Source organism: Acinonyx jubatus, chromosome C1 (genome assembly GCF_027475565.1).
Source record: "Acinonyx jubatus isolate Ajub_Pintada_27869175 chromosome C1, VMU_Ajub_asm_v1.0, whole genome shotgun sequence".
In the NCBI taxonomy this organism is placed as follows: Eukaryota; Metazoa; Chordata; class Mammalia; order Carnivora; family Felidae; genus Acinonyx; species Acinonyx jubatus.
The window spans coordinates 189,819,212-189,844,392 of NC_069381.1; the positions used below are offsets into that span (position 1 = coordinate 189,819,212).

Below are 25,181 nucleotides of genomic sequence, written 5' to 3' on the forward strand. Positions count from 1 at the left end.
GACTGAGATGACACTCACCTTACACCCCAGCACGTGCTAATCAGGGAGGAAGAGGCCTTTGGGAAGGTCACGCAGATGTCTGCAGAGTCCCCTGACACCAGACCAAAAACAGCCCATCAGAGTCCCCAGGCTCCGAAAATGAAATCACCCCTAGAGGTAGCGAGAGCCCGAGTCCTTCAGACCCAAACAGTCAGGGCCCTGAGACCTCTAGAACTCTCTCTCATCAGCAGGGATTCACTGTAGCCAAATCCCCATTTCAAATGGCAGGAGCAAGCGACCGCATTTCTCTGATGTCTATGTGGCTTAGCGCGAAACCCACATTAGGCAAGGTGTTTTATTGTATTCAAATGGATAAGAAAAAGAGTGGGAAGGAAGGACAGATGATGATTTATCCTCTTTATAGTCAAACAAACAGAAAAAAACAAAAACAAAACACATGAGCAGAAATAAGCCATTCCTGTTTTAAAGCCAGGGGTGGAGGTCAAGGATCACACGACTGATTGGAAGAGGCAAAAACCCCTCATCCCTCACCTAAATTATTAAATTGTAGAATTTAGTAAGGATAGTAACATAATAGTAATTCTAAAACCAGCCATGACAATACTAAACATTTACTGAGCTCAACATGTGCCTGGCCCGGTGTTGAATGGTTTCCATGCATGCTCTCTCTCAATCCTCACCACAGCCCTGAAGGAAAGCCACCATTATTGCTTTTATTTAACTGATGAAGAGGGGCGCTTGGGTGGTTCAGTCGGTTAAGTGTCTGACTCTTGTTTTCAGCTCAGGTCATGATCTCATGGTTTGTTGAGTTCAAGGTTCGAGCCCCATGTCAAGCTCTGTACTGACAGTGAGGAGCCTGCATGGGATTCTCTCCCTCCCTCTCTCTCTCTCTCTCTCTCTCTCTCTCTCTCTCTGCCCCTCCCCTGCTTTCTCTCTGTGTCAAAATAAATAAAACTTTTTAAAAAATAAATCATTAAAAAAATAAATAATTGATGAAGAAACCAAAGCTTGGTGAAGTTAGACAATTATACAAGGTTATATACAAGTAACAAACAGTAAAGCTGGCTCTTGAAGCGGGCTAGGTCTGCCTCCAGAGCCTGGGCTCTTCCCCATTATGCCATCTTGCCCCCCCAAAATGGATGGGCACAACTCTGCCCCCTTGACCACAAATCTGCTCCTGCTTCTCCCACCCTTGTTCTCCCAAGAGCCTTGTCAGATGTGCCTGGAGAAAGGATTCCCTGCACAGTTCCCCGAACCTCAAAATGACCTTCCCTTCTTCAGAGAAAAGGCAATAAGCCCCACACGATACCTGTTAATATTAACAGTAGCATCAACACCATTGGTACTTGCTCCTCTCCAGAAATGAAACATACTGTTTTCAGAAAGTGAGAATCTTCTTTATTGGAGGCAATCTAGATAACTCAGCTTCACCCACAACTTGGTGCCAATAAACAAATGGATATAGTCTTGGTAACTGAGGAAGAAATTGTTGGCTTTGCCTGGAACACTTTCCCTGCGTGGCCAGGACTTGACCCAAAAGCAATAATACCTTTTTATATTGTTGAGGTACTTTGCAAAACTAGATTTGGTTGCGTCTTCTTTAAAGACTTAAAATTAGTAAGCAAGAGACAATTGAAGGCTAATAGGTTTATAGTGGCATGGAAGAAAGAAGCATAGGTTAAAAAAGTATCCAACGTTCGCAACCTGAAATTAACAGTGCATTGGAAGAATGTCAAGTTTAGGCAGAAATGAGAGCAAAAACCATAGGCTCCATAGTAGCCTCTGTGTGGCAGAGTAGATGATCATTAAATAGACATATGGTACCCAAAAAGGTCAGCGTTCACTTGAGGTTGCTTTCTCGGTGTTGCTGTTCCACAGAACAGATCTAGTCGTTCGTGTTACAGGGAGTTCCCAGGATTATAGTGGGGACGTGTCTCTAATTATAAAGAAGAAAGGGAAGAAGTCAAAGATGCAAGATTAGAAGGAAGACTGAGGGGAAAAGGAAGGAAGGAGAAAAAAGAGGAAAAGCAAAACACGTGGACTGCAAGTGAGACCCAGTGGGGACAAGTCAAGTCTGTATCACGACAATGAAAAGATTTTCAAATTTCCAAGTATGAAACTTCATGAAACGTAGGTATTAAAAAAATATAAGAACAAAAAAAAATCAGATAGCATATTGGAACTCTTGGTATCAGAATCTAACCTGTAATTCAGAAAATAATAATCGCGATGTTTAATGCCACAGGAAGGAGTGGAAGGTCATGGTAAGAGGGAATATTAGTTTGAATGATATCTGTACTATATAGGTAAACTAAATACCAGTTTTCCAATTTTCGGTTTTCATAACAATAGCTATCATTTCTTAAGTGCCTTGTGTACCCATCTCTTTGCTAAACACTATTTTTAATACTCTATTTGATTTCATCTTCCCAACAGGTGTACCAGATAACTATAATCATCCTCATTCATGTGTGAGAAAATGGAAAATGAGAGAGGGTACGTTCCTCAAAGACGCCCAGCCAGTAAGAGGCAGAGCTGCTCCTGAGGGCCAGCCCCGTGTGAACGGACTACTCTCAAACCTGCCCGGTCATAAGCGTCACCACCCCACCACCAGCATCCACAACAACACCTACTGAGCAGTTTACGTGGAGGCTCACCTCTAACCCCCACCCTAACTCCTTGAGGTGGTAACTATTGTCGCTCCCACTTGACAGAAGGGGAAACTGAGTCTCAGTTTAATAATGATTTAATAATGCCCATGTTCACCCAGCTAGTAAGGTGCTAGGGTTAGGATATGAACTCAGACACGCTGACTTCATATGCCAAACCACTGCATGCTTCAATATTCCATACATTTCAGAAATATGAGACTTTCAAACGTACTTACACAAATAATACGGAACTAGCGTCTCAATGAATGTGAATGAGTGGCTTGCCCTTTTGCACTCTGAACATGAGAATTAGCATTGAAATCAGATCAAATTCAGTTACAAGTCACCTAATGCAGGGACCCGTCAGTTGTGTTTTATTTCCAGTTTCTCATTTTGGTGGAAAATGCTGTAATGAGTTCATTGCGATAAATCACATTAATAGCCTATCGGAATTAGACATTCAAAAAAGGAGCTGATGGCAAGTCTTACTATCTTTCTAAAGCAACAGTACATGAACAAATTCAAAGCAATATTCTAAACAGAAGACAGTGAAGAAATCTGGAAACCCTTCCCTACTACAGGCTTTGAGGTGTATGTATGTTTGTGGACACAAACAACCTGGGCCAGTAGGTCTCGGTAAATGATTGGGACTTCAGCCATATTTGTCTGGCAATGAGCAGGAAAATTAACAAACTCTGAAGAGTTCAGCTTCTTCCTTTTCCACTCTCTTCCTGCAGCTACACTTTCACAATACATTGACCAAGTTGTAGGTGTTTATCTATCTAATGACCGAGAGGTACTCTAGAACGCACACATTCTATGAAACGTGGCTCAGTCAGGAGGAGACAGGCTATGCTGCATTAAAACGTGAGCCAGTGACTTCGCCCAGGAAAGTTACATTTCTTGCTCCCACAGAGTGCTATGTCAACTGAACAACTCCCCAGAGTACCCGTCCTTCTTTGGGGACACAGTCATCCAGGCTGCTTCACTATCTCGGCACCTGGCCTGCAAGCTCATAGCAGCACCGGGAGCGGAAAAAACAGAGCGACAGGATCCCACACAGGCTCTGACCAGCACATCTGCTACTCTGCTGACAGTTCAAGGGCCAGCATTTGACTCACGGATGAGAGGGCCCAGAAACGTAAGGAAGCACATGCATGCCTAGCAGGGGATAAATGTCTGACACCGAGCATCATATACACGTTTCTGAATTATTACTACCACTGTCGCTGCTGTCACTACGAATACCATTTATTTATTAAAACCGAAGTTTGTTTCATTCATTTTTTTTTTAAAGAACAAATTTGGGGTCTTCTTAATTCCACTAAGATCATTTTGCTTCATTAATTTTGCTTCTGTATTTAAACGTCTGCAAACTCGTCCGTTCTTCGGGATTTTGTTGTTGTTGTTTCTTTTGTATCTTTTTAAGCTGGGTACTTGATGTTCAATCTTTCTTGTTTTCTAATAACCTTCGGGCGAGAAATTTCTCTCTGAATGCCACGTGGGCTGCTTTCTACGGTTTTGATACCTGCTACTTTCCTTGCGGTTTCATTCTGAATATTTTGCGATTTTACCCTGACTCCCTCTTTTTTTTTTTAACTTTTTTTTAACGTTTATTTATTTTTGAGACAGAGAGAGACAGAGCGTGAATAGGGGAAGGGCAGAGGGAGAGGGAGACACAGAATTCGAAACAGGCTCCAGGCTCTGAGCTGTCAGCACAGCGCCTGACGCAGAACTCGAACTCACGGACCGCGAGATCATGACCTGAGCCGAAGCCTGACGCTTAACCGACTGAGCCACCCAGGCGCCCCCTGACTCCCTCTTTTATCCAAAAACTGAATTACTTAGGAATGTGCTTTAATTCCCAAATGTATAGATTTTGAGTGACTCTCTTGTTGTTAATTTATAATCATATTACATTGTAATTAAATAACATGATACCACCTATATGATAATAAAAGACAAGGGGTGCCGGGGTGGCTCAGTCGGTTAAGCGCCCGACTTTGGCTCAGGATTCATGAGTTCAGGCCCCAAGTTAGGCTCTCTGCTGTTGGTGCAGAGCCTGCTTTGGATCCTCTGTCTCCCTCTCTCTCTCTCTCTCTCTCTCTCTCTCTCTCTATCTCTCTGTTTCTCTCTCAAAAATAAATAAACATTTAAAAAATATTTAACATGTAATTTCTTTTGTAGCCCATTAGTGCTCTATTTATCTCACTCTCTAAAACAAGGTAAATAATTACATTGGGAGCTTTTACCAAAAAACCTATAGCCCAATGCTTCTTCAGACTACTGGGTCCGAATCTCCAGGGGCAGGGCTAGGCATTGTATTTTCACCTGCCCCTTCACGTCCACCACAGCAATCACATACACCACTGGTTGAAAACCTCTGCTCCAGTGATTTTGTAGATCTGGAGTTTGAGGAACTGGGAGATTAGGAAGAAGATTGCAGGAGGAGCAGACTGGGTTGTAGCAGAAATGAACAATTCTTCCTGGTCATATTAAGTAACTGTATCTGTTCAACACTGTATCTCCCTTATTGCATACACAGTGCCTGGCACAGAAAAGGCACCAAGAAACATGGATGATTAGATCAATCACGTTGCCTATGCAACTATGAGCATTACATAATGATAGCTAATAGTGTGTATAACAGAAATAAACTTTATTTCATCCTCTGAAATACCACTCACTTGTGAGAAGGTGTGACAACATTTCCGTTACTTTTGTATCTTCTCCCCATGCACAACGTTGAGCACACAGCAAACACTTCATAAATACGTCTTAAATGTAATTTATAAACACATGCTTTCATTTTTTCTATTGCCGCCGGAATAAATTATTACAAACACGGTGGTTAAGAGAACGGAAATTGATTATCTCAGAGTTCGGGAAGCCAGAAGTTCTAAATGGGTCTCCCTGGACTAACCAAGGTGTCAGCAAGGCTACATTCCTTTCTGGAGACTCTAGAAAGGAATCTATTTTTCTCCCCTTTTCCACTTCCAGAGGCTGCACATGCCTTAGCTTGTGGCTCCCTTCAAAGTCATCCGTGGGAGGCCTTCCTCACAGTGCCATTTCCCTGTTTCTGAGTTTTGTTTTGTTTTGTGTGTGTTTTGTTTTTTGTTGTTTTTTTGGGTTTTTTTTTTTTGCCTCTGCCTTGCCCTGTAAAAGAATCCCATGATTACATTGGCCCACCAGATAATCCAGCATAATCTCATTATTTTAAGGCCAGCTGATGAGCAAGTTTAATTCCATCTGCAGCCTCCATTCCTCTTGCCATGTAGTGAAACATACACACCATTTCTGGGCAGGAATACCTTTGCAGGGGGCCCTTATTTGGTCTACCACAACATGTAAAACAAAACAAAACACCCAGGAAGAACAGAGGAAGAAATACTGGGCAAGAAGTGAATGGCCAAAATGGAGTGGTAACATTAATAACAATAATAAGTAACAAGATTCTGGAACAAAGCAAAAAAATTCTCTAGTCAATGCTACTAACTAAATTTCAAGGGAGCACTGGGAGCACACACATGCACACACACTCACGAAGCCACTAATATCCTGGTTCACTGATGCCACAGCTGGGATATAACCATTTCCTAATTAGACAAACTGAGCAAGAAATGAGTGACATTTTGTTATATATAGGACTTTTGCAGAAAAAGTTCCCAAATTCCTTTCTTCCTGGAGACAGATTATTTTCTTGCCCCCTCCATTCCAGCTCACCTCTAACATTTCTGGAAATTTTCTAGGAGGATGGATAAAAGTCTCAACACTTGCTTACCTGCCTTAACCCATCACTGTGAAAGGATGGCCGGTGACTGTCCCCGCGTACTCACGAAATGGAGCACCACCGCCCTGGTTTACAGGCGAAGTCTGGTCAGCATCACCCCCTCGTGCAGAGAGGCAGAGAAATCATTCTCTGTGGTTACCCAACCAATTTGCTGGATGAAACTTCTCGGCTAAAACTCCATGGAAACCAGTTGTTTGGACAGTGATGTTCCCCAGAGATTTTAGAATCAACGTCTTCATCATTTGAAACCTACATATTGGGAAATCTCTCCAAAATATTGCGCAACAAGAACAATGGTACTGAATCAATACTGCGTGAAAAGATACAACAGCAAAAAACAAATCCTTCATCTCCACGCCTTGGAAAGAGCACTCCGAACGTGATTGCGACAATTCTTTCTGGCTGTGAACCTCCGTTCTTCTCCTGTTCCACAGAGTCGGTAAAATACCAGTATTCTTTTGCATGTTTGGGACATTTTTAAAAAAAGTTTTGGGTTGTTGTTTCTGCTGTGTTGTTTTTGCTGCCGTCTGTGGTCCCCCTTCTGGTTTGAGCTGGCAGTGTGGCTTCCTTGAGTGGCTTCCTTCCCCTTGTCATTTGTGGAAATAGTGACTAGGATACCAAGCTAGTTAGAACTGTAAGCAAAGTGAGATTGGACAGGCTAACAAAGCTGTCTCTTACAAGTAGGTGAGATTTCAGCCCAAGCCGGAGTGACATCGCACACATGACTGCCCATTCCAGCTGGAATTTGTGACTCTTTGACACCTATTTGGCTACTTAGAAGCTATTTTTAACTCTTTTCCATTTTTGCCCTGAATAGGTTAGTGTGAATTAGTTATGTTTTGGCAAGATGAAATATTGCTATAAAAGTTCCTTGGTTCTGGGACCAGAGCAGGGCGGGGGGCGGGGGGGGGAGGGGAAGCCCCTTTTAATGTTTATGACAACTTGATATAAAACCAGTGTAAATATCCATTAACAGAATACGTAAGTGTGGTTCATCTGTATGATGATGTGGCTATGGACTGTGTATACCACATACACATATGCTGACTGGAAAATATATTTATTGTCATATTGTTTTGTTAGGGGAGGAGGGAGCTTGTGGATAGAAAAATGTTTCCCTCTTTGTCCCCCAGCAGACAGTCCTGAGATGTAGTTCATAAGCCCCTCGGGAGGTGCCAGCAGGTCAGTAATGCATCCTTCTGTTGGCTGTCCCTCTTTCCCCGATTCACTCCCTCAGTCCTTACCCCTGCTCCCTGCCATCATCTCCCTGCCATCACAAAAGCCTTTGTCTCAGGTTTTGCTTTTGAGAGAAGCTGGGCTGCCTGGGTGGCTCAGTCAGTTAAGTTCAGTTAAGTTCGACTCTTGGTTTTGGCTCAGCTCATGATCTCTCGGTTTCATGAGTTCGAGCCCCACATCAGGCTCCGTGCTAACAGCGCGGAGCCCACTTGGGATTCGCTGTCTCTCTCTCTCTGCCCCTCTCTGACTCACACTGTCTCAGTCTCTCTCCAAATAAATAAACTTTAAAAAAAAAAAAAAGACACTGTCAAATGAGAACATGATGTTTACAGCTGCTGTACCCACCTTGCAACCCCGAGGGGAAGACAAAGAGAATTGCCAAGACACTGACCCAGATCTATGGCATCACTGGGCTACAAGAACAACCGTGTACCTCTAGACATCTTGTTCCATGAAAAGAATAAACCCCTATTAAGTCACTCGCTCTTGGGGTTTCTGTTATTTGCAGCCAAAAGTACTTTAATGTTTTTTTTTAACATTTATTTATTATTGAGAGACAGAGACAGAGCATGAGCATGGGAGGGGCAGAGAAAGGGGGGAGACACAGAATCCGAAGCAGGCTCCAGGTTCTGAGCTGTCAGCACAGAGCCCGACGCTGGGCTCGAACTCACAAACTGAGAGATCATGACCTGAGCCAAAGTCAGATGCTTAACCGACTGAGCCACACAGGTTCCCCCCAAAAACACCTTAAATGATACTCATGACCGATCAACATCCTTCTTGGGAATGCTTTATTTAGCTGAAGGCGAGGGATAAGCCCTCTGCACGGGAAGCCTGGAGTGGGGAGCCAGGCAGCTTCTCGTGACCAGAGTTCCAGCTTGTGGAGAATGCTGGTCTGAGAGAAGCAGAGACAAAAGGCCAAGAGACTGAGTCCTGTGGTTTAAATTCTTCTGCCAGTGAGTTCCTCTTTTTGCCCCAAATGGTCGAGGTAGAGTTTCTATCACTTGCAAACAGAAGTCCCACCTAAGTGAAGTATGAGCGCATCCTTGTTAAAAAAAAAAAAAAAAAAAAAAAAGAGGGAGTGTAGTGTGTGAGCATATGTTCCTCTAAGCATGCAAAAAAATGCGGATAGATGTACTGACAGTAACTAGTAAGACTGGGTCATCATTTCTCTGGGAGAGTTGGAACAGAGTAGGTTCGGGACACACGCATCATGTTTACTTTATAATCTTCTTGATGCTTAAACTGGTTCTTACCAGCTTGTACCATTTATGTAATTTTAAGAGGCTAAAAACTTCAGAAACCCTGAGCTAATAAGTGTGTGTTGCTTTGTGCCGTTAAAATAATTTTGAGATATGCGGTAACTGGAAACTAATAGACGTGATTCATTACAAAGTTGAGAACCCCTGCTTTACAAACGACCCAGCAAACCTCAGACAGCCAACCACAGATTCCCAGACCACATAAAACTAGCAACAACGTGCCCAGTAAGGGACTGAGGCTGGGAAGTTGTATCCAATCTGCCTCTGACTACGGCCCCCAACCCCCCCCCCCACAAACATAGTTTCCATTTCCCCAAAACCCAACCCTAGTAAGTCCACAGTGTAAATTTTAAACAAACAAACAAACAAAACAGCATGTTTGCTATACAAATAAAAGCAAGCTCATCCACTCACCCCTCTCCAGCCCAGTGCATTTCTAGACAGAAAAATCTACAACGGCCACAGCCCCGAGCGTCTGCACAAGTAGCCTGCATCACTCAAGAAGGTGAGCAGTATGCTGGGCCAACCTAAGCACCCAGGCTGGTGGGATGGAACCAGGACCAGAAAGGAAGGGGTCATGGGAAACTGATACGGCTGGCTCAGCCACAAGCCACTAGGTAAATGGACCAAAGCGCGTAATTGTAAAGACATGACATTTTCGGGGCGGAGATGGCGTCACCAAGTGGAGCACAGCCAGCGAAAAGAAAGGCAGGCGACAGTTCTGAGCAATGCCAGCTGGACCCCAAATGTTGGCTGGAGGAGGCCAGGAGGAGGACACAGGGAGAGCAGCAAGATCTTGTGTGAGGCTAAGGGGCTGGAGACAGCACCTGATGATAGGTGGGACCCAGAATTCCAGGCAGGGATACCGAGGCAGAAGTTCAAGGGTCTGAACAGCAAGAGCTACAGGTGCATACTTACTGGATGGCCAGTGCTCGTATTTTGCTTCATTCTCCCAAAAACCCCGTGAGGGGGGAATTTTTATTATCTCCATTTTTCAGATGAAGAACCTAAGGTAGACAGATGTGTGATTTGCTCAAAATCACACAGCCCAGTATATTAGTCGGCTCAGGCTGCTGCAGCACAGCACCACGGCTTGGGTGGTTTCAGAACAAAAATTCATTTCCTCGGCATTCTGGAGGCTCAAAGAGCAAGATGGCCGTGCTTGGCAGAGTTGTTCTCTGGTGAAGCCTCTCTTCCTGACTTGCGGACGGCTGCCTTCTTGTCGCCCTCGTACAGCCTTTCTTTCATGTGGGGAAGAGAAAGATCACTGGCTTCTCTTTCTCTTCTTCTTCTTTTTTTTTTTTTTACTAAAAAAATTCTTTTAATGTTCATTTATTTTTGAGAGAGAGAGACACACACACAGAGGGCAAGCAGAGGGGTGGAGAGAGAGGGAGACACAGAATCTGAAGCAGGCTCCAGGCTGTCAACACAGAGCCTGATGCGGGGCTCAAACCCACAAACCATTAGATCATGACCTGAGCTGAAGTCAGACGCTTAACCGACTGAGCCACCCAGGCACCTCTCTCTCTCTCTCTCTCTCTTCTTATAAGGACACCCATCCTATCAGATTAGGGGCCCACCCTTATAAACTCATTTAACCTTAGTGACCTTCTTAAAGGCCCTATCTCCAAGTACAGTCACATTGGGAGCTAAGGCTTCAGCATATGAACTTGGGGGGTGGAAGGAGGAGACACAATTCAGTCTGGAGCTAGCTATTCGCAAACAGACAGTGGGGTTCCAGAGCCTGATGTTCTTTAGGTGTGTATATTTTTATGTTTTATTGAGGTATAAATTAAATATTATAGTTCAGTGCTTTTTGAATAAATGCATACATTCATGTGACCCACATTCCTAGCAAGAACTATATACAGTAATTCTCTTGACCACTACGCTCTCCCGTACTAGCCACTGACAGGAGTGGTAGATTTCATGGCAGCCAGGAGTCATTTCTGGTACTGCACACACAAGCTTTGCTCCCAGGAAGACTCGATTCTGAGTGGGAGCGCTCTCTCGCGTGATGTCTCCCTACCCCCCTCTCCCCCCACCCCCCACCTGCACACACAGCCTCCTTGCCTGGGTCAGCCCTTATCTCTGCTGCTTTGTGCTGGATCCCAGGAGACTGACCCTTGTGAGCTGTGTTTCCCGGGGTATTTTGCCCCCTCTCTCTCTCTCTCTCTGCCGAAGGCAGTGTCTCTGGCATCTCCTCTCTGGCTCCGGCTTTCACCAGACAGACCCAAGGTGGTTTTCCATCACACGACCCTCATGCCTCCCCCGCTTTAGTAAACAAGCATCTCCCCCCGTTGGCCTCCAGTTTAGAAGTAACTGTGGCTTTCAGCTGTTACTGTTCTTTGGGTTCTCAGCTCTCCCCTCCCCTCCTGTATAAACAGTTACGTGCATTAAATTCCCTCTGTTTCAACTGCTCTGCACGGTCTCTCTTTTCCTGGTTACACCTTTATAGAACACTGGTACACTCTCTACTCGTCAGGACCGGCTCAGAAACTGCGGTGCTTCTAGGGGTTAGATGGAGCCCACCCACAGAGGCTGAAAGCTGGAGGACTCATCAGCACAGATTTCCCCAAGTGGGATGGGGGGCGGGGGGGGGGGGGAGGGCAGGGACCGTATTTACATTTGTTCTGCACTGGTTGACATCTGGTTGGGCCACCTTGTTAGCAAATTAGCGCCTTCCTCCAATTCATTCCTTGCCCAAGGCTCACCTGGTCTTCAGGTGGACCTCTGCAAGCTGTCAAGACTAGAGAGGCTTTTATCACCTGGCTCTTCAGCTATTGTCATGACACTAAGCTACTAATTGGATTTGCCCGACTGCCACTTATTTTCAAAAACACGTTCGTCTCCGTGAAGCGGTTGGGAAGAAAAGAGTGACTGAGGAGAGCAAGACGGGACACTGCAACAAGAGAAGCCTTCAACAGCCTGTGGGTATCCCCTGGGATCCCGCCAAGCAGCTTAGGGGGTCGGGGAGGAAGCCTGCAACGGAGGCTTAAAAGAGACAGAATGCCTGGCCACTCCGGTTCCAGGTCAGCAGCCTCTGGCTCACTGTAAAATCCGTATGGAGTAGATCCCCAGGACCACAGCAGAAGGACCTCCATCTTGACTTTGGCTGCAAAACAAAGCCTTGTCTTCCAAGAGCCTTTGGCTCCAGGAGGGAGAACCAGGAGGCAGACTGCACCCCAACTGGCTCACTGCCCCATATCCCGGGCCTTCTCCAGATCGGTAACCGCTGTGAGTCAAGTTTCCTTTTCTCGCCTCACCCCACCTAAGTAACGGCTGTTGGCCTGTCCTGCCTGCAGGAGCAGGAGCCCTGCTGGCAAGAGGTAAAAGGAGAGCAGACAGTCCCCACTTCTCTTTACCCCTGAGTGATAAATCACTTCAGCCCGGAGAAATGTTGTGAAACAACCTGGCAGCTAATGGGAGAAATGTAACCCAAAAAAAGAAAGAAACGAAGAAAGAACCCTGTTAGTCACAGAGCTTTTCATCTGAACCGCCAAGCAGGCCCTGGCTTTCTGCGGGAATAATAAAATCACACTGTGTTAGCGCCCTGAACAAAGGCAGCTCCCCCCGAATGTAACTCTTCAGGGCTTCGGAGTTGGATTAGTTTTCCCCGGGGCCAAGGCACACATGAAAAGGAGAGACCAAGTGCCCTTCAGAAAATCAAAGACGGAAATAAGCTTGCTATTCAAACGAGGAAAGCACAGGCTGTGGGGCAGCTCCGCTCTGTGGTCCGTTCAACACCTGGTGAACAACCAGCATGGTCCCCGCCCGAGCTGGAATTTTCCCACAGTGGGCCGGCAACCTTACAGGCCCAGGAGCACGCCAGCACTGTCTGCTGGCCCTTGGAAAATAGGGTGAGAAGGAAGGGCTGGAAGAGGTACTCCGTGCCAAAGGAAAATCACAAAAGCTGAAAGTTCTTGTAAGAGAAAGACCTCAAAGCAGGAGGCTGGAGTTATTTTAGAGGTAAAGAAATACTCTTTGTGGAGATGTGTTTAGAAACACACACACACACACACACACACACACACACACACACACACAAAGAATGTATGATATCATATGATAGGAACAAAATGTTCTCTCCACAATAAAAAGCCAGTACGGAATTGGTTATTTTAACATCACCTGAGCCTAATGCATGCCACCTAGGCAGCAGTCTGTTCGAGGCAGAGAAATTGGGGCTTGGTAACTCTATCTTAGCCATCTCCACCCTCCCACCCCATCCTGCCAAGCGCCTGCCTTCAGCAACCCCTTCTTCCAAAGGCATCCAGGACTCTCAGGATTCTCTGAGAAGACTGTTCCTCTAAATTATTCATAATCCAGTGCCACTTACGTCCACCCTTCCCTTCCCAGAAGTATTTGCTATGTAAGAATCCGGCAAAGATGAGCAGTGCCTGAGCACACAGTCACTCCTGATAAAATTTCAAGCACCTGTAGAGATTTCATTAGGGGTGGGAGGAGAGGCTCTTACCCTTAGCCTGTATCATACGACAAATAAAAATATACTGTAAACTTGACCTCTTTTAGAGCATTAATTCACAGTGAACGGGTGTGAGAACATTACTTTTTAAATGCTGACTTTCAAAACTTGAGATCACAACTTTCAATCAAAATAGCCATGTGCCTAAAGAAGGCCAACAGGAAAATACTTATGAATTTATTTCCAAATCGCGTTCTCCTCGTGTTTGAGCTTTTATATCTATAAAGGCGTGGGAAAACTTTTTACAATAACCAACAAGACTTTCTACAATCCTGATTGTAAAAAGCAATTGCTATCCTGATTGTAATATGATACCATACATTGTGTGTGTGTGTGTGTGTGTGTGTGTTTCTAAACACATCTCCACAAAGAGTATTTCTTTACCTCTTGTTGATCTTGCCACACTTCTTTTCTAGCGGTGCACCAAAAAATTTTGGAAGTGCCTGGTCCTGGTAAGGATAAAATACAATGAATGGTCTATGTTCATAGTTACAAGTGTAAGGGATTCCGATTATAAAATTGACATCCTCATTCCTGATTATGTCAGACTATTACCAGACAGTTACAATAATCCCTCTCAACCGCGTGCTCTTTTTTGAGGTGACTTTGCCACTCTTTGTTCCCAGCAGGAGTTGGAGTCTACTTCCTCTCTCCCCTTGAATCTGGGCTGGCTTTGTGACTCGCTCTGACCGACAGAATCTGGCAGGAGGGACTGACTCAGTGTGATTTCTAGGCTCAGGACTTAAGAAGCCTTAGAATCTCCATCTCATCCTCTTGGACCCCCAAGCCTCCAGGTAAGCCTGTTCAGCCTATACTACTAGAAAGAGTCTCCTGGAGAAGCACCAAGGTGCCCAGCCCCAGCTGTGTGAGTGGAGCCGTACTGCACCCTCCAGCCCTAGTCACAACCGGCCCGCATATGGAGAAGAGAGACAAGTCTTCTCCATGAGTCCTGCTCAAATTGCAGACCTCCAAAATCACAAGCGGATTAATTCAGTTTGTTTGGGGGTAGTTTGTTCCATAGCAGTAGACAACCAAAACACCAAGCTCTTACAAAAATGACTAAATTATGCATAGCTATCCAGACTTGACACATTAAAGACATTTGACCTCAGAAAGCATAATCTGTCTCAGTACAAACACGTGAATGATCAAAGTCCAAGTTACGCTCCAAATCAGAGACTGCTCCCCAAATGCTCACGCTCTCCATCTTCTAGGAGACTGGTTCTCAAAGGGTGGTCCTGGACCAGCAGTAGCAGCAACACGTGGGAACTTGCTACAAATGCAATTTCTTGCCTCTTACTGAAGGAGAAACTTGTGTTTCAACAAGCCTTGCAGGTGATTCTGATGCATTTACAACTGCTGTTCCATAGCCATAACACTTCTTTGGGTTTTTTGTTTTGTTTTGTTTTGTTTAATACTTGTTTATTTTTGACAGAGAGGAAGAGAGAGACAAAGCATGAGTGGGGGAGGGGCAGAAAGAGAGGGAGACAGAATCTGAAGCGGGCTCCAGGCTCTGAGCTGTCAGCACAGAGGCCAATATGGGGCTCGAACCCACAAACCCTGAAATCATGACCTGAGCTGAAGACGGACGCTTGGCTGAGCCACCCAGGCGCCCCTGTAGTAAACACACTTCTGATGTTTAACTGGTATATCTGGCCACCTGGATAAAGACTAGGTAAAATGGCCAGGTAAGGCTACAGGTAAGTTTAGGTCAGCAAGAAGTAAGCAAAAATGGGAAAATGGCCGTCCCCTTGTCTGTGTTGTTCACCTTCATGCTGGCTGGAATTCAGATGTGATGGCTGGAGCCCCAGAAACTGTCTTAGACCATGAGATGATCCTTGGGAATGAAGCCATGCACAGCAGAACAACAAGAGGGAAGGAGAGAGAGTCCTGACGCTATGGAGCTGCCACATTGGCTCTGGACCACCTCCTTGACTTCCTGAACATGACCAAGAAATTCCCATTTTGCTTAAGCCTCCGTTTTTTGTTTTCTGTTCCTCCTAGTCAGATCTGACTCTAACTAATGCACCATCCTAATAAAGTAGCCTAATAAAGTCCTCCTTCCTCTCCCCTACTGAGATATTCTTTAATATACAAATGTCTTATTCTCCTTGCTTGTCACAGGCTATCTTTCAGATTATTCCTTTAGTTGCTTATTAACTATCTCCCTATTTAACCAGAAACTCCATGAGGAGACTTTTGTTTTCCTTGTCATCCAGTCCTCAACATCTAACACACGTCTACCCTTACAATAGACTTGGTGAATATTTACTGAATCGAATGGACAGATGGAAGGGTGGATGTCGGCAAACCAGATCTGTCCAGTTTTACAGCACTGATAAAATGACCAAGCCTCAAAATAAATCTTTCTTTTAAACACTGACCGTCCACCAAAACTACCTCCCCCCCAACATCCCACCTCTGCCTCACATTTTAATCTGAATATGAAGTAATAATACTAATAGCCAACACTTTTTTAAGCCTTCAAAGGTGCCAAAGACAAATTTCACGAGAGGGGCATTTTACAGTATACCTGACCGGTATCCCTCAAAACTGCCAAGGTCATCAAAAACATGAAAGTCAGAGAAATTGTCACAGCAAAAGGAACCTAAGGAGACACAACTACTGGGTGCAATAGAGTATCCTGGCTGGGTCCTAACACCGAAAATGGTATTACCTAAAAACTAAGGAAATCCAAATAAACTACAGACTTTGGTTACTAATAACGTATCAATATGGGCTCATTGATTGTTAACAAATATACCTACTACTGCAGAATGTTAATAAGGAGAAACTGAGCTTGAGGCAGGGTGAGGGGAGGATATATAGGTATATATATTCCATACTGTTTCCTTTTTTTGTGGATCTAAAACTGTTCTAAAAAATTAAATCTACTAATAAAAACAAAGACTTCCATATATTAACTCCTGTTAGGCATACTAATTCTCATAAAGACTTAAATAGGTACTATGATGAGTCCTATCTTATAGACACGAGAGTACACTAAGTTTAGGGGCACCTGGGTGGCTCAGTTGGTTGAGTGTCCAACTTCGGTTCAGGTCATGATCTCGCAGTTCATGAGTTCGAGCCCTGCATTGGGCTCGCTGCTGTTAGCGGAGAGCCCGCTTCTGATTCTCCGTTCCCCCTCTCTCTCTCTGCCCCCCCCTCAATAAAACTTTAAAAAAGTACACTAAGTTCGGTTTCCCTGACACCTTGAGGCTTAAGCCATATGTTTCTTCTGGATCAAAATTTATTTGATGTAGTCGTTTAAATAATGCACATTGATTAATGTATGTCATCCAGGGACCGAGCTTAGGTAATTCTATGAAAAGAGTCAAAACTGGGAAGGCAGAAAGGGCTTTGGATCTGCCTACTGAAATTCCAAGGGCGCAGCTAAGCGTTGTAAAGAATGTACAATTCTAAAATGTGTTAGATCTACATGCTGACAGCACATACACTCCTCCAACAGCTAGAAACAACTGAGCTTGATGTCTAATTATCAAGAATATTATTTAATATGAAGCCACCAGATGGCACAGATTGTCAAGAACACATAAATCATACACTGTAAGTTACAAAGCTGATTTGAGAGTGGATTTGTGTCCCAAGTACTGAATAGCTAGGACTCTATCTCTGAGGCAACCCTGGTCTGCACAGAAAGAACACCTCAAATGAGAAAAGGCTCTGTGCCATTGCATTTCTTTCTAAAGATTCATTATAAACTTCCTTAACTGCTACTTTGGCTAGCAGAACCTTATCATTTCATTACCGGCCACTCTACTGACCGAAACGAAGATTGGGGCTGGTCAGATTGAAATTCCTGGCCAATGCAGTTTGACCATGAAATGTTATCAGTGCTGACACTGATAATGAGGTACAGCCAGACAGACCTAAGCTTTATTGACACATTTGTTTACAAAGGGTTTTCCCAATGGGACTTGACTTCCTTACTCAGAACGGTAATATAAGTTGAGTCCGATTTAAATTTCCACCTGAAACAACACCCGAGGGACTACTTTGCATCTGTGATCTCATTGCTTCCCATGGTTCCTTGGGTCTCCTCACTCTGTTTATCCAGAAACAAGTCCAGCTGAGACATTAGCTCCTTCACAAAGTCTTTCTTAACCTGCTCAGTGCAGGCCATTTTCCATATATTTCCACTGCACCTCGTGGTGGTCTCAGTCAGCGGATTTATCAGAGTTCAGTACAATTCAACAAGTATTCAATGGATGCCTCTGAGGCGCCGTTCTGGGCACTTGGGAACCATAGTGAACAAATCAAAGATGCCTGCCCTTGTGAGAAATCTAGCAAGCAACCAACCATAATCAATGAGTCCATTTTATAGCATGTTACACTGCTAAGTGCTGTGGAAAAAGAAAATGTGGAGTGTGTTCAAGAGGGTGGGGCGGCCCGGACTGCAGTATTAATTCACGTGGTCAAGGGAGGCTTGCTTCAGTGAGCACACGAGCAAAGACCCGAAGGAGGTGAGGGAGTTAAGTCTGCAGATCCTGGAGGCGGTTTTCTGGAAGAGGGGAGAGATAGGGCAAAGACGCTTAGGCAGGAGCGTGTCTGGTGAGATTAAGAAACAGCCAGGAGGCTAGTGAGTCTGGAGGAAGTGCCCAGAAGGGAGTAGGAGGGGAAGAGAGGGGTGAAGTGGTGAGCATCCATTGTGCAGGGCCAGGGGAGGAGGGGAACACTGCAAAGACTTCGGCTTTCACTCTGAGTGAGAGCCACAGCTACTGCTGGGTTTCAGGTAGAGGAGGGACGGAGAGCTGCCTTAGCCTTGCAAGATTTGTTCAGGCCACTGTGCTGACGACAGAACTGTAGTAGGGCCAAGACAAAAGCAGAAAAACCTGTTGGGGGTGATTATAGGTGAAAGATGATGATGCCTTAGGCTAGAGAAGCAGCAGTGGAGGAAGACAGATGGGAGCCAGGTTCTGGATTTAGAGTCTTGGTGGGGTTGGAGGGGTGCAACAAACAGAGGAGAGCCAAAAGTGACTCCAGGGATTGTGTTCTGAGCGACTCTTACAATGGGGAAGACCATGGAAGCAGCAGGTTAGGATGTGACATGCAGGAATTCAGGAAAGAATGTGAATTTGGTTGTCGCCTGAGAATGCCCTCTGGACTCTTTCTGGAAAGACAAAGCAAGTGCAAGGAGGGTCCGTGCCAGTGGTTGGTGAGAAAATCTGGGATTTGGCAGATGAGACGTTTTAGGAATGCTGCATTTCTCATTTCCAACACTTGATATCACAGAAAACATTGCGAGAAAAAAACACAGAAATCAACGTCTCTGAGTCAAAAAGTGATTTCAACGAACTAGACTCTGAACATGCGAGAGTTCCTCTTTATATGTGGCCTGAGAATGGAACATGGTTTTTAAAATCTGTCGAAATAAGTCTAAAATCTTTCGATATGTAGAAAATAATTTTGACGGTAAGAAATTATCATGTAACAGTTTAATCGGCAGTTTTTTAATTCGAGGCACAAAACTACCCTTTATCTGGATGCAATGAATATGATGGTAAGAATGTCTAATACTAATCACTCCCAATGGATCAGGGACCCAGCGCTAAGGGAGATCCATGGATCTTCTCGTTCTTCCTCATAACAACCCAGGGATGTAGTTACCATCCTCAACCCTGCCCTTTGTAGAGAAAGTTCGAAATCGTGAAGAAAACTATGTTTCCTGTATGCCCCAAACAGTCTTTGTACTTTGCCATTTTTTTCTTGGAAAAAATCCTCGGCCTCTTATTTAATAAATCCTCACCCTGGGGCGCCTGGGTGGCGCAGTCAGTTAAGCGTCCGACTTCAGCCAGGTCACGATCTCGCGGTCCGTGAGTTCGAGCCCCGCGTCAGGCTCTGGGCTGATGGCTCGGAGCCTGGAGCCTGTTTCCGATTCTGTGTCTCCCTCTCTCTCTGCCCCTCCCCCGTTCATGCTCTGTCTCTCTCTGTCCCAAAAATAAATAAAAAACGTTGAAAAAAAATTAAAAAAAAATAAATCCTCACCTTTAAGAATTTTAAGAACACAATCTTTAGCACAAATCTTCCATGCCTCCCTCTCTATTCCACTCAGCTCTCTGATTCTAGTCTCTTGTGTTCTGTGTTTCGGGTGTTGAGTTTGGTTCACTCTGCTCAGGTCAATAACCAGGCACAGAAGGAGGTGCTGGACGAGAGCAATGAGTAAGACTCTGTCCCCAGCCTGGAGGCACTTAGAGTCTATCTGGTTGGGCAGATTACTGCCTGAATGGGTGATACACTTCCTACCACAAGAGAGGAGCTCTGCCTGTATGTGTGCAGCAAGCTCTGACAGTGAAGCCACAACTTAGGACAAGCCCTCATGGAAAGAAAGGGAGGGTGTTTTTTAAGCTCCTTTGGCTTCATGCTGCGCTATGGGTAATTCCAGTAAACATTCCCAGGCTGCAGCAAGTCGCTTAAGGAGTGTTTTGATCGTAAGTCTTTTCACACTTTGCATCACGAAGGCCACAAGAGCAAACGCTATCTTGTCTAATCTTGGACTGACAATGACAGAGTAGGTCATATAAAAGCGAAACTAATAGTATGTCAATTACAGCTCAATTAAAAACAAAACAAAAAAAAGTCCTGAAAATGATTCAGTTCTGCCTTCCTGGAAGAAGTATGAGAAACTCTGACACATAAATAGAAAAGCATTCTACTGGTTCATCTCAAAACCACAGTTACAAAAACGATTTAGCAACTGTGCCATAGAATAGAAATGAGTAACATTTACAGGGTGTTAGAGAGTAACATATTAGATGATAACACCTGCAGATTCATTAGATGAAGCTACACAAGGTAATTGTACTGGGAGGCAGGGGGGTGTTGTCCATCCTGGAAGAAAATCAGTCTAGATAGGAAAACTCCATGAACCTAGAATGAGAAGCCATCCTGTCAAGAGCCAGGGCTGTGAGCACACCAAGTTCTAGCAAGTTCAATTCCATTTCACTGATGTTTATAACCCTCATTTGTAGTTTGAGAATAGATTACTAAGGGACTTCTCATTTTATTATTATTTTTAAATTTATTTTTGAGAGAGAGAGCACGCACAGGGGAGGAGCAGGGGGGGACGGAGGGTCCAAAGTAGGCTCACGCTGTCAGCACAGAGCCCGACTTGGGGCTCGAACCCATAAACTGTGAGATCATGGCCTGAGCAGAAATCAGATGCTTAACCAACTGAGTCACTCAGGCGCCCCTAAGGGACCTCCTAGTTTAAGAGGATCTCAGAACTGTGAAGATATTCATTCCAACCGATGGATTAGGACGAAACAAAGTTGTTTTTCTGATCTGCAAATGCACAACCCTAATGATATAAAATCCGCTTGTGCACGTGTGTCCTCCTCAAAGTTCTGTTGGCAAGAAGATATTTCCTAAAAGAAGCAACACTGTGGTTGATGCAGCGTGCAGAAACATACACTAAATCATCATTGACAAGTCCCTAAAAAAAAAAAAAGTATGTCAAATACTGAAATATAAGAATTTAGCTGACAAGACCAGATTCCTTGCTAAGTCTGCACAGAGCAGGGACACTAGCAATCATGACATTGAAATTTTTAAGGGTTCTTATTCTATTCTCATTTGCTGCCTGGAGATGTGTATGGGTTAAAAGATTTATTCCCTCCTTCTCTATCATCCTTGCACACTCAAATAAAAATACTCTTTAAATTCCTTGTAAAAGGGGGGAGAGTGGGGAGGGATTTCAAATGTGGGTGGGAGGAGCTTTTGAAAATGGACAGCACCCCTTTCCCCCGGTATCATCTTTGGATGCTATTGGTAGAAATGTGTTGTGTGAGAAAAAGAAACTTGAGAGCCCCTCACTAAGTACCAGACCACAAAGGTCAAATACCTCGATATGGTTAGTTTTAGGAGAACCACTGACTCCTCTCTCAGAAGCTAACCAGGTTTTGACAGCCTTTCACTGTGCAGAGATGCGATGCCCCTCGGGGCATGGTTTAAACCTCTATATCCTCTGCCTGAGTGCAGGTAGTAACAATTCCTGTTTGGACATGAGTCGGCTGTGTTGTTTTCCAGTGTCACCAAGACAACATCCATGACTAACCCACAACTGACAGAGCCCAGAAGTGTTTTGTCAAGACACATGTGAACTTCAGCGTTAAAATCGACAGAATTACTGACCACTTCATCATTTTCGCTCATATATTGAAAAGAAATGTCACTATTCTGGAGAAGAGATGTGCTCTGGTATTTCTGAGGTGCATCCTATGATAAATTGTATTTACTTAATCACAGGGAAGCATCAAGTTTTTGAAGCCCCCAAAGACAGTTAGTATGGACGTTTTCTTTGTTTCCTGTGAATAGGCACCCGTAGCGTGAGCATAAAGCCCAAAGGAAAGAAGCAAGAACCTAACGAACTAGTTAAAAAGGCAAGAGAATCCCCATCTTTTTATATTATTATTGCTAATATCTAAGGTATTTGACTGTTAACATGAGAGCAGCGCTGACAAAAATGCAGAATTTGGATAGGACTGCATAAAGCAAGCTTGTTATCCTTAGAAAGTCAAATGTCTTCACCTCGGGCCTGCTGATGCTGTTTTCCCACGGTTTCTTGGAAAACACAACTGTTTTCTTTGGGTTCTTTCCAGGTGCTTTACTGAGGGGCCAAGATGGATGAGGAGGAGGTTGTCGCAAATAAGTTGTCACAGAAGAACAGGGAGAGAGCTGACCTCAATATGCTTCTGTTCTTTCTACACAAAATTCTCTGAGTACAATGCAGAGGGGGCAGGACAGTCAGAAGTATAGCATGGTCATTTGCTGATTGTCCTAGGGCAGCATTTCTAAATAGTTTCATCCTAGAGCTTTACCTTTATCCCCTCAATCAGTGTTTCTAACACTGTGGTGAAGGACCAAATCTTCTGAATTTCCAATCCAATGCAGGTGTTTGTAAAAGAGGGTAGAAATGATTTACTAGAAGAAATTTAAAAACCAAGAATATGACATAACCTCCACATTTTGCATTATTGATTTCAATAGACATACACTACTCTGTTGAGTTGCTGTTAAAGTATTTTTTTAAGTGTATCTATGTATTTTGAGAGAGAGAAAGAGAGGGAAAGTGGGAGGGGCAGGGAGAGAGGGAGGGAGAGAGAGAATCCCAACCAGGCTCCACACTGTCGGCACAGAGCCTGTCGGGGGGCTCGATCCCACAAACTGTGAGATCACGACCTCAGCTGAAATCAAGAGTCAGTCACCCAAACTGACTGAGCCACCCAGGTGCCCTGCTATTAACGTTTATAATAGCTTACTGTTAATTTCTTTTCTGACCTTGTGGCAGACAGGTTAACAAAAATTCCCAACTAGTTTGAGAGGAAGCGCCCAATCCCACACAACACACACACAGGATGCGTGCACATCAGAGGCACAAACACACAAGACACGGTTGAAGTAAACTATCCACTTAACAAGTAATTTAAATTTGTATTCGAAAAATTTCACACGAGAAACAGTTTTCGAAACATTACAATTTTTCGAAGAGACTGCTTACCTCGCCGCTCTGTCTTCTCGTGCCCACCCAGAGAGGCCGGCATCTAGCTGTCAAACCTGTCACAAAGCTACCAGTGCCAGTTTCCAACCCCCTCCCTCCCCCAACCTGACCTTCTGCCTGAAGCTCTCTTCCTCCTTCTCACAGATGCTGTCCTGGTATTCCCTTTGCCTCTCTCCACTGCAGGGGTTTCCTTTTGGATAGATTTTATTAGCATTCAAAATATCTGCTAATCCTGCCCTGGGGTGAATTATACTTCCTTACCCCCTTGATGGCCTAGGCCATGACTTGTGACGTTCCTCTCTATGGAAGGACTGTACATCTCCGCCATGTTAAACTCAGACGTGACCATGTGACTTACTTTGGCCAATGGCATGTGTCGCTCCAAGGTGGAAGTATAAGATCTACTACCTCTTTTTTCCGTCTGCCGCAAGGACTAGCCATAATGTCCCAGATAGAGGACTGCATCAGCCTCCGCCCCACTAAGGTGACAACAGAACTACCTGATGAACACATTGGGTGAGTACAAGTTCAACTTTGTTGGGGACTTTTCCTGTTGGTTGTGACTGTCTCATAACCTAAGCTGACAGATACTCACTTGTTTCCCGGATCTTCTTTATTGGTTTACATTTGGATGATGCATATTTTCTAATAGTTTCCTAAGAAAGTGTGAAAACCTGACAAGTCTAAAAACACAATACTGTATTTGAAATACTTTTCCCTCAAGAGTAGGAAAAGCATTGATACATTGTCTTCGAGCTTCCGATGATGCTGTTGAGAAGGCTGGTGCCATTCTCATTTCTAGTCCTCTGTAGGAACCTTCAGTCCCTCCCGGAGGCTTTTACTACCTCTTTTGTTTTTATAAACCGGCATTCTAAAATTGTATGGTTGCGGTGCCTGGGTGGCTCAGTCGGTTAGGCGTCCGACTTTGGCCCAGGTCGTGATCTCACAGTTCATGGTTTCCAGTCCTGAGTTTGAGCCCCATGACAGGCTCTGTGCTGACAGCTCGGAGCCTGGAGCCTGCTTCGGATTCTGTGTCTCCCTCTCTCTCTGCCCCTCCCCCACTCACACTCTGTCTCACTCTGTCTCTCAAAAATAAATAAAAACTGTTAAAGCTTTTAAAAATTGTATGGTCATGTGCTCAGACGTGGCCTTTTTGCATCTCTTTCAATCTTCATGCTCATGGTTTTCAAATTCAGGAAAGCATCTTTGATAATTTTTCCCCTTAAGATCATCTTTTACTCCCCCCCCCCTTTTTTTTTTTTTTTGAATCTAGTTTTATTGGGCGCCTGGATGGCTTAGTTGGTTAAGCATCTGACTCTTGATTTCGGCTCAGGTCATGATCTCACGGTTTGTGAGATTGAGCCCCACATCAGCTTGGGCTCGCACTGACACACGGAGCCTACTTGGGATTTTCTTTCTCTCCGCCCCTCCCCTGCTAGCACTCTCTCTCTCTCTCTCAAAATAAATATACTTAAAAAAGAAAAAAAGAATCTAGCCTTATCAAAGCTATACATGTTCATAGTTTGAATAGTTCACAGCCTTCTCACTGAATATTTACCCTTCCCTAGAGATAGTCACTGTGAATTTTTTTAGCTAATTCTTTGGAATTGACCTCCATATCTCTCCACACACACACACACACACACATTTAATTTTAGAGAGAGAGACAGAGTGCAAGCAGGGGAAAGGGGCAAAGGGAGAGAGAGAATCTTAAGCAGGTTCCACACTCAGCCTGGAGCCCAATGCAGGGCTCAAACACACAACCCTGTGATCATGACCTGAGTTGAAATCAGGAGTCAAGACACTCAACCAACTGACCCACCCCGGCGCCCCCTACACATATTTCAATTGTGGTAACTTGGTATTTCTGCTTTAGGCATTATTCACTTTGCATTATGGAAATGAGGGTTTATTTTTCTCCCTCTCTGCATGGCCACTACATACATGCTCTTTCATTATATATAACTTTAATTAGATTAATAATTAGCGGTTATATTTTTAGAGCCTTGTATTCCAGTTCTGTTTGAGCTGTATAATAGGCTATAATTAATTTTCCTCCTCTTCCCAACTTTTTGTCTTTCCTGGAGTTAATAATTGCATTGTTCTTGTCACTTAGGGGTTGTCTTAAGCACATATCACTCATTCAAAACTCTCCATCACTTTAACTCTCAGCTCAATATATCAGACGTAGCAGGTTTTCTGTTTGGTTGGTTAGTTGGTTGAGTAGTTTGTTGGTTCC

At 44.4% G+C, this 25,181-nt stretch overlaps 1 long non-coding RNA gene across 3 annotated transcripts in view; it reads right to left on the reverse strand.

Moving 5' to 3' along the window:
* The window catches only part of LOC106987172 (uncharacterized), a 74,932-nt gene that overhangs the window by 38,749 nt on the left and 11,002 nt on the right, over nt 1–25,181 (reverse strand). For 2 of the 3 annotated variants that reach the window (XR_008295535.1, XR_003417898.2), the window contains exon 1: nt 6,433–8,734. The exons of the other annotated variant lie outside the window; for it this stretch is intronic. This is a non-coding gene — a long non-coding RNA (uncharacterized LOC106987172). Of the gene's footprint in view, nt 1–6,432; nt 8,735–25,181 lie in introns of those variants that run through there. 3 annotated transcript variants of the gene reach the window in all.